At 28.8% G+C, this 10011-nt stretch overlaps 1 protein-coding gene across 1 annotated transcript in view; it reads left to right on the top strand.

Moving 5' to 3' along the window:
• Nucleotides 1-10011, top strand: part of LOC108748543 (extracellular serine/threonine protein CG31145-like) — a gene marked incomplete at its 3' end in the record, with an annotated part of 100242 nt that overhangs the window by 966 nt on the left and 89265 nt on the right. The gene's annotated exons all lie outside the window — the stretch shown is intronic.

The raw sequence follows: 10011 nt of genomic DNA, 5'->3' as shown, positions 1-10011 counted from the left end.
ATATATATATATATATAAAATATATTATACATTTTTAATGTTTAATTTATTTAATTAATCGAAATTTTCTAAATTTTTAAACTTTCTCATATTTTTGATTACATCTTTTATTGTTAACAGAATTATTTTTATGTGGTAACAAAAGCAAGTTTTTTTTTTCCTAAATTTGTAATAAAATGCTCTCTACTAATTGTAAGTCTTAAACTTATCACTTTTGTCTAATTTCTATTAATTCTTTGCCTACTTATATAATTTTTCAACGTATAATTTTTTATCTTTTCTTCTACGATGAGAGAATGGAGTTGTGGAATGCGAGTCGGTGTCGCATGCACGAGTGCGTTTGCCGTTTGCAAACGTAATTATACCGATGACAGTCGGAACGAACATACGTAATCTCAGCATGCATGTATGTATGTATTTATTTACGTGTACACACACATACAACGGAAATGTTGGTACAGGTGCGCGATGTTCCATGGCACCTTCGTGGAACGTTGGAATTACATTTCGTTATAATCACGTGGTGAGAACGCATGTAAAGGTTGTTGTTGGTCTATTCAATCTCACATTATTGTTTTACCTTCCTAGAATGATTCTCACTTCATTAATTCAACGATACTTTTGAAGACATTGTTATCAAAAGAATAGAATAAAATGGAACGTTACTTGTTCATTAAATTTTTGTGACTCTTATTTTAGCATGTATTTTTTTATTTTTACACACATTTTCTAAATTTTCTCAATCTTATTTATAATACTGAAATGTACACATAACATAATTCTTTATGAAATTCAAAGTCTTGCTTTATTGATATTATTTTGATACATTTTGAGACAGGAAAGTGACATTATGAACATGATGACGGAAGCGCAATGATTGCAGTTCTGATGGCGCCCTATTTCCGTGACGATATGTAATTATCAAAGATAGCACTTAGAATTGCGTATTTAATAAAACTTAAACAAAATTTTATTTTACTTTTGTTATATTACATTTATTGGGTTAAGCTCATTTAATATGATCTATAATTCACGATAGAATTCGAAATATAATTCTATTTATAATTTTATGTATCAAATTATATATACTATACACAATGTCTTCAAGCGTTAATAAGTACATTGAAAATGAAAAAAAAAAGGGTTTTACTTGTAGCTTTATTTGTAATTATTCATAGGTTAAAAAAATGCAAATGAAATCGTAGCTGACAATTTTTCCAAAATATCTCAAAATTAAATTTTCTAATATTTGTAGACCATATAAAACCATGAAATGTTATGTTGGATCATATTACATATAAGGTGTATGTGTGCGTTATTATATATACTTTATGTACGTAACAAAGTTATACATACTCGTATACAATTCTAATTAAATTGGCAAATATACTACCATTTTTTCAGTTTATTCCAGAATCAACGCCGCAGACGCGGTAAGATGATCTTATTTTTGTTTTATTGAAAAAAATAAAAGGAATATAGAGCCACAATGCTAAGTTTATTTTGCAATAAGTCTTGTATTTAAAATATTGTAATTCAGTTAATAATATAATCATAAACGTTTCAAAAGATGGCTAAAATTGGGCCATCTTCAGTATATTATATGTAATAAAAAATTAAAGTATAAATTAATCAAAAATAAAATGTCAAGATGATAAAATATTCATAAACAAAATTGGTGCATGATAAAATAAAACATTAATAAATTAGCTTATATTGCTAGTTAAACAAAGTAAATAAATAACGCTATTTAATAAAGTGTGTAGCACAGAATTTTTGTTCGAATTTACAGTTATATTGCGGATTCTTTTAAGTTAAAATTTGTTTCTTGTTAGTAACTAGTACAAGAGAGTCTCAACTGTTAATATAAATAATTGTGATTCAACAAAGTGTCAGAAGAGATAGTTATAATAAAATTTAGAATTATTATATGATTATTTTAATATTATTAACCCGTATTTAGCACAATAGTACATCCAGGATACTTTAGATTCCTTGCCAATAACAAGATGTTTTGTAGGAGAGATGGAAAATATCTCTAAATAGTCTAGAGGAATGTGTATATTTATCTGAATCGTAAAAAATTTTGGCAAAGTATTTATTAAAATAAGGGAGAGTGAGATGAATGATAAAAGTGGAAGAGTGAAATGAGTTAAAAGGGGATATCGTTGGACAGTATCGAAAGATAAATGTCAGATAATTGTTTCGCTTTGTTTGTTTAATTCAAACTTTTGTTTTTTGATATATATCATTTCCGATATCATGCGTTTATAAAAAGATGGTTCTGAATCAATGATATGAACATTATCCCAGTCTAATCTATGATTATTTTTTAACTGATGATAGCAGGAAACCACGGATAAAAAACAAGTAGATTTTTAAATATTAGCTATGCGTGCTCTTTTATTCGAGTTTCAAGTTTCTTCTTAGTTTGACCAACACACGACAATCTTAGCAATTTATTTTATATTCTATTTCACATTGATTCATAATATCTAGTTGATCTTTTTCTGTTTTTCAGAGAGAGTTCATAGGTTTATAAGCTGTGTTAAAGTCAAATTTGTTTAAGGTAGTTTTGAATTGTTCCGAAATGTCTTTTAAATATGAAACAGTAAAAAATTTGTTTGTGTCACATACAGTATCGTTACTGTGTCTATTATTTATATTATACTTAGATTTTTTGGTAAATATGCAGTGTAAGGGACTACCCTACAATAACCTTAACCTTAATATATTGTATGTTGTCCAGGTTATGTCCTTGAGTGATTGTGAATAAATTTTATCCGTCACTTGTTATTCATTAAAAAATTATTAATAAAAAAAGTATCATAAATTTATATAATTTTTTTACTCTATATACCATATAGACTATGATTCTTTGTAAATCGTGCTGAAGGTATTTATATACTACATAACAAAAAAATTACTAAGTAAATTGTAAATGGTTTTAAGGCAAAACAATACGCTTCGTAAAATTTACATTTTAATACAGATTAGTTATCGTTGTATTACTATATTTTGGTACATATAATTTCCAGGAATTATTATTTTCTAAATTAATTTTTGTATAGAATTAAAAAAACTGCACTATCAAAGTACATATGTTATGTATAAATATACATCTCTCATCTATTTTCGTCTTCTTTTAATTATGAGAATTTGAACTCTCCGTCGCATCTATCTGTTGTTGCCGTGTTTTGTTCGCTTTTGAGCGATTTTAGTGGTGTTTAAAAAAAATAAGAACATTATCGGACATTGCTTATTAATTACTATACTGCTTGATAAAATTATTATGAGTTACTAAGTTGCAGATTAAAAATATCATGTCATTATAAAGTTCATAAGATAGTTTACCTATATAAGATAGAACTGGAAAGGATGCGGACAGGAGTAAGGCGCAGAAGATGTCGCGCAAATAATGTACCTATGAAGTGTGAAACTTCTTTATTCATTAAAACGCACTTACATGTTTCGACTCACTTTTGAGCTTTCCTCAGAGACAACATGAACTATATAAAAACTGTGAATAAAAGTTATTCTGTCATAGCTCCCCTACATCAAGAATTTAAATGTCGGAATTAAAACCAAAAAGAGTGAAAGAAAAAGGAAAAAGAAAAAAGGAAAGAAATTAAAAAGTATCGTAAAATAGAAGGAGAATGATTTATCAAACAACTTTAAGATTATAATTAATTATCCAAATATAAGGACGCTTACCACGCTCACATAACATATCGCAAACATTACTACAAAAATAATTCAAGATTTGGCTCTTGATAATATTGGCCAGTCAGTATCAAACATAGTGAGTTACTTTTTATTTTTTAGCTAGCAATTTTCCGAGATAACAAAGGGAAAAATGTAACATTAAAGCGTTAATCAATTACAAGAACAAGAAAGTTGGAAAGTAATCGATAAACACGCCAGAAAGACTCATTACTGCGTACGAACGACACTGACTGACTAGACATGACAACAACACAAACCTTTATAACTTATCTATGATCGGGAGATAGGCTTTGGGAAGTTCCTTCATATCCGTCTGCAGGTTGAGTCCATGCGTTTCTCCTGATAAATATCATCTCCAAATTCAATCCTGTAGTGAGGCTCCTCATCCAGTATTGTCCCAATTGAAATCATAACCTTCTTGTAACCGATGCTTGGTAATGACATTACGAATAGACGTGTTCCATCGGATGTGGTTCTTATGCTCCGTAATTTTTGACCTCAGCTGTCTATACATCTGTTCCACATAACTTGCATCTCAATTCTTACACGAGATCTTATAAACAACATTCGACTTCTTGTCACCCGGTAAAGGATCTTTATGCACCCTAATAAAAATTCTCATAATTTATTAGTACTATAAAACGATATCTTCATACGCTCGCTATTCAATCTACTAAATTTCTCAGTAATACCATGAACGAAAGGAAAAGTGGACCACAAAGGCTGCACTACTTCAACTCTATTGTCATTAACAACACTTTTCCTATTCTAAAAAATAATAAATCAAATGCCAATTTCAGTCAACACTTAATGTTATTAGTTGTATATTTTTATACCATTTATTCAAAGTGAATATTAAATGTATACGTTTCGATCTACAGTCAAGGTCCTCTTCAGTACGAAAATTTAAGACGGAATCCAGTAAATAAAATTATTACTGAATTAAAATTATTATTTAAGGGTTGGAAGCATTACGGATACCTTTCGAACTATAATTATAACAATTTAAATTATACTACACCAATCTTATTACCAGCTTATGGTTTATCTAAGATCTACAAACTTAGATGTTCGTTGAGGGTTATAGTGTCATTGATTGGAAATCCACTCCATAATTTAGCATTTTTCCTACATAAGATCATTAATAAGAGTTTACCTCCAGCAAACAGCTCTACAGTTAATAGCTATTTTTGACTAAAAAATTTGACAATTTCTGCTGAAGCCTCTCTTTTATCTTTGGGCATAATATTACTCTTTACTAACTAATTACTCTTTACCAATAGATCTATTGTAGTTGTTGATGGAATATTCAATAGATGGTATCTTATAGAAAAAAATACTGACATCTCAAAAACGGAATTTTTTAAAGCACTAAAATTAGTTGTGAATTCCACTTTTTTAATGTTTAATGACAAATTTCATAGACAAATCTTTGGTTTATCCATGGGCTCTCCACTATCTCCTATACTTGCTGATTTAGTCATGCAGAACTTAGAGTTTCGTTAAATAAATTTTCTGTGACACCACTGTTTTATGTAAGATATATTGATAATATTGCTTTAGCTATGTCACAATGCTCATATTAATGAGATTCTTATTAAATTCAATTCTTACCACCCAAGACTACAATTTACAATGGAAATTGGTAGAGACTCATTAAATTTCTCGGACATTTGCTTGATAAAAAAAGAGGAAACTCTTATTTTTTATTGGTATCGTAAACCTACATTTTCGGATCGTTTTCTTAATTATTCTTCATGGCATCCTCTCTGTCAAAAAATTGGCACGATTCTTGGTTTGATCGATAGAGTTTTATTACTTTCTCATTCAAATTTTCATAAAAAGAATTTTGACTTAATTATAAAAATCCTTCTGAATAATGGTTATCCTCTAAGTTTGATATTTTCAACTATCACAAAAAGACTTTACAAAAAATTTGATCCTTTTAATTGTGCTGATAATTTATTATTGATAAACAATTGACAACCCAAGATGATATCAATAATAAAAAATTTTTCTGTATACCATTTATTCCTAATATTTCTAAAAAAATCAGTATGCTCTTAAAAAATGTACCATTTTTACGTATGGCTTATAGAGGCATAAATAAGCTCAATAGATTTATCAAAGTTCAGAAAGATGTGCTACTTCAATCTTCTCAATCCAATAGTATATAAGATTGACTGTACAGACTATGATGCGTCGTATGTTGGACAAACAAGTAGATACCTAAAAACGCGCATAAGTGAACATAGGAATCATTTATTAATAGAAACACGATCCAACATTCGGTTATCACACAATATCGGATGGACTTATTTATGAATTTGATTGGGATAACATACATATTTTAGACAAAGAGCAAATTTTACATAAAAGATTGTTATCAGAGATGATACATATTAAAAAACAAAAACAAGACCTGAATTTACAAAACGATATATTTTCTCTTGATCCGTTATATATAGATCTTTTTTCAGAGATGTAATGCTTCCAATTTATATCTTTTATACTTGGTTATTTATTATTTATATTTTTACTTATTGTCTTTGTAAATACATGTTCTGTTGTCCACTGTTTCTCTCAATTTTCATTTTACGTCATTCTACCAAACAGTTATGTCGTGTCTAATATCTTCAAATTTTGTTTCATGTAAGTGAACTAATGTTGGATTTTTACTGTTATTTATATTAACTTTTTAATTTATTCACATTTGTATTACACAATAAATGGAACAATCTAATGGAACGAGATGGTTGCTTTTGCGACAAATCGATTGCCTACAGTATCGTTTGCCTATATTAGCATCGGCCTTTTGCCGACAGTTCGTTTGCACACAAAAATTATTGCCTACAGTTCGATTATCTACATGCACTTTTGCACACAAATAAAAATTTTAGAAACGGAGTTACTTTTGCCTACATTATTATTGCCTGCAACTCGATTGCCTACATGTATTATTGTCTACAGTTCGATTGCCTACAAGCATTTTTGCGCACAAATATAAAATTAAAGTTACATAAGAAAATAATTTATATTTTTAGGAAATCTGTCATGTAAACAATGGAGTGTTAGCGTAGACAGTGTCCGCTTGGAATATTTTTCCAAAAAAATCTAACTCTAATCAACCACCATTTTTTGGTGTGAGGTGGTCCTCATTTAGCGTGGAAAGTTGTGACCTGTAGGCAATAATAATGTAGGCAAAAGTAACTCAGTTTTTAAAATTTTTATTTGTGTGCAAAAGTGCATGTAGGCAATAATTTTTGTGTGCAAACGAACTGTCGGCAAATGTGATGTATCGATTTGTAGGCAAACGGGATCCCCCCTAATGGAACATACAACAAAACCTTATAGAAACAGTTCAATCTTGACAGTCATGTAAGTTTTTTTACCATTTTTGGCGTATAATCTCATGTTAGCATTTTTTAAATTATTTTTAACCTTTTAGTCGGTCATTTTAAAACAAAAAAATCTTTTTTTTAGTTAACTTAATAATTTAATGACCAAGATTACTCGGACATCACCACCACAGTTTTTCTCGCATTTTATATGTTATTAGTTTATCTCGTATGCGCTATTATTATGTAATTTTGTTATTTTTTTTTTTTTTGTATTGAAGAGGACCTTGACCGTAGGTCGAAACGTATACGTTTAATATTCACTTTGAATAAATGGTATAAAAATACACACTAATAACCAGTGTTGGTACAAATTGGCATTTGATTTATTATTTTTTAGAATTTTCTTTAGAGCCTATATTGATTTTATTATTCCTATTATTAGCCATAATAATTTTCTTCAAACAATTGTTAATATTCTCAAATATAAAGTTTAATGGATAATTATTCTCTAATAATACTTTAATAATAAAACACAAATTATCAAGGTGAAATTTAGGATTCGAAAGCAAAAATATCCTATCAACTAATTCCGTGATTGTACTTATTTTTTAAGAAACCGAGTGCTGTGACCAAAAATTCAAATATCTACCCAAAAAATCGGCTTGTGGTATCAATTGAACTCTATTAACTCATTATTCCTAATCACTATAACATCTAAAAAATTCAATCTATCACTCCCTACCTCCATAGTGAACTGTAGCCTAAGATGATGAGAATTAAAAATAGTTCCAAGAATGGAACTAATTGAAGACGCAAATGTCAAACTTATAGTAAAACCTATAGTAAAAGGGCAACGAAAACCGAATCAAAGACAAAGCTCTAACCTCCAACTTTTACATAACTAGATCCATGATGACGGGAGACAACGGAGAGCCCATAGAAGTCCCATAATTCTGTCTATACATAACACTATCAAAAACAAAAAAAGTAGAATCTAAAACAAACTGAACCGTTTTGATGAATTCCTCCTCCGGTAAACAACAATCTCTAGAAATAAATCGCCAATAGTCTTTAATACAGTCCATTGCATAGTCAATGAGGACGTTAGTGAAGAGGCTCACAACATTCAGTGATATTAAATTTATTCACTGAAATTCATTACTCAAAAGTCTATCATCAAGTTCCTTAACGAGTTTAAAACTATTTTCGATATAACTATCTGCCTTAGGAATTGTTTTTATGATAATATTATGAAGAAAACACCGCTAACGAATACAAAGGGCTATTTATCAAACTATTCTTGTGGTTTTTCGCTCATAAGGGTGCCTTCCGACGCATGTATTCAAGGTGGGTGTTTTTTATTTGTTGTCTGGCATGCAGAGATACTTCTATGCAAAAGGAAAAATGGGAGAAATCGTTTTGAAAAAATCGCTCTAAGAATGTTCCAAACTTCAATCAGCTAATCAGTTGTACACGTTGGGTAATGCTAATGTCGGCGATATTGTCATTTTTAAGCTTTATAACTTGAAAAGTTCTTAATGGAAAATAACTTTGTTATAGTGTTTTGAAAAGTTCTGATATCAGCTATTAGATTCTGAAATAAAAAATAAGATGTCCTGTTTAAAAAAATCGATTCGACCCTGACCTAACCTTGACGATGCCACCCAATCTAATAAGATCAGTAAATAGACTATTTTAAACTATATTTTTATATAAAACATTTTTTAATTTATAAATGCTTATCTTTCAAGATATTTAAGGGATCCAGGACTTTTCGAATGTATAATATTTTTGAAACATTCATTTCGCCACTCTATGAGCGATACGCAACTACATGTGGTGCATTTTCTCGTAATTAAAATCCATCCAAATATATAGAATAAAGGAACAATGTGATGAAATTTATATTCCTGTTCTCTTAATAAAATGATTTTTTGAAATTAAGTTTCCTTATGAATAAAGAAGGCTTGCCTTGAAATTTAGAAAATTATTTTACAATTACAAGATTATCTCGAAGAAAAACTTTTTTTTATATTTTTCTTAAAGTAAGTTTTAAGTTTACTTTAAGTAAGTTTACCTTAAATAAAAGTTTAAAGTGTCCAAATTCACGTTATAAAAATGTTACAATTTAAGTTGTATTTTCTTGTTCCTGGAACGTTACAGAAATACATTTCTGGAATTAAAGCTGTAACGTTCCTAACATTGTAGACAAGTTATACAAATGTTGAAACGTTGCAAATGTGATATCACATATGTAAGATAATCAACTTAAGATATTTTTGGTATCTGAGACATTACCAAAACATTTATCTGACAAAACGCAAAACGTCGCATGTAATGTAATGTTACAAAAACGTTGTTGCAACATAATTTTGTTTAATATACATATACGTTATCAATTCGATATTGCTGTCAGTTGTCACTTATTAGCTGACAACTGTATTAATTGCTTAAATAAACAATATAAGTAATTTGCTGATGTGAATTTATGTAATAAAATAATGTATTGTTGTAATAAGATAGAAGTATGATTGAATGTACCATTTTGCAACAATTCTATGAAAGAAGAATATACTGAAAAGGAAAATTATGAAAATAATTCTGAGAAAAAATAATTCTCAATATATAAAATAGACGAACAATATACAGGGTGTCTCATAACTGCCGCAAGACAGTTTGTAAAAGGAAATGTAATTGTGAGACATCCTGTAAATAGTAAATATAAAAATCGTCCCATTAAAAATTCATCTTTATTTGAAGTAAAGTTATTTGCTTTATAAATATTTATAAAATATTACAATTAAAAAATTTATGTAATACTTAAGAATATATACAGATTGATTAAAATAATTCTGTGTTCGAAAATACTACTCGAATTTTATCCTTGTTGTTAACTAGATGTTAAATAAGAATAAAATACTTGGAGGCACTTGGGGGGGGGGGA

Source organism: Trachymyrmex septentrionalis, unplaced genomic scaffold (assembly GCF_001594115.1).
Source record: "Trachymyrmex septentrionalis isolate Tsep2-gDNA-1 unplaced genomic scaffold, Tsep1.0 scaffold230, whole genome shotgun sequence".
Taxonomy (NCBI): domain Eukaryota; kingdom Metazoa; phylum Arthropoda; class Insecta; order Hymenoptera; family Formicidae; genus Trachymyrmex; species Trachymyrmex septentrionalis.
The sequence above is the reverse complement of the archived record's forward strand: the minus strand, read 5'-3'. Positions and strand labels throughout refer to the sequence as shown.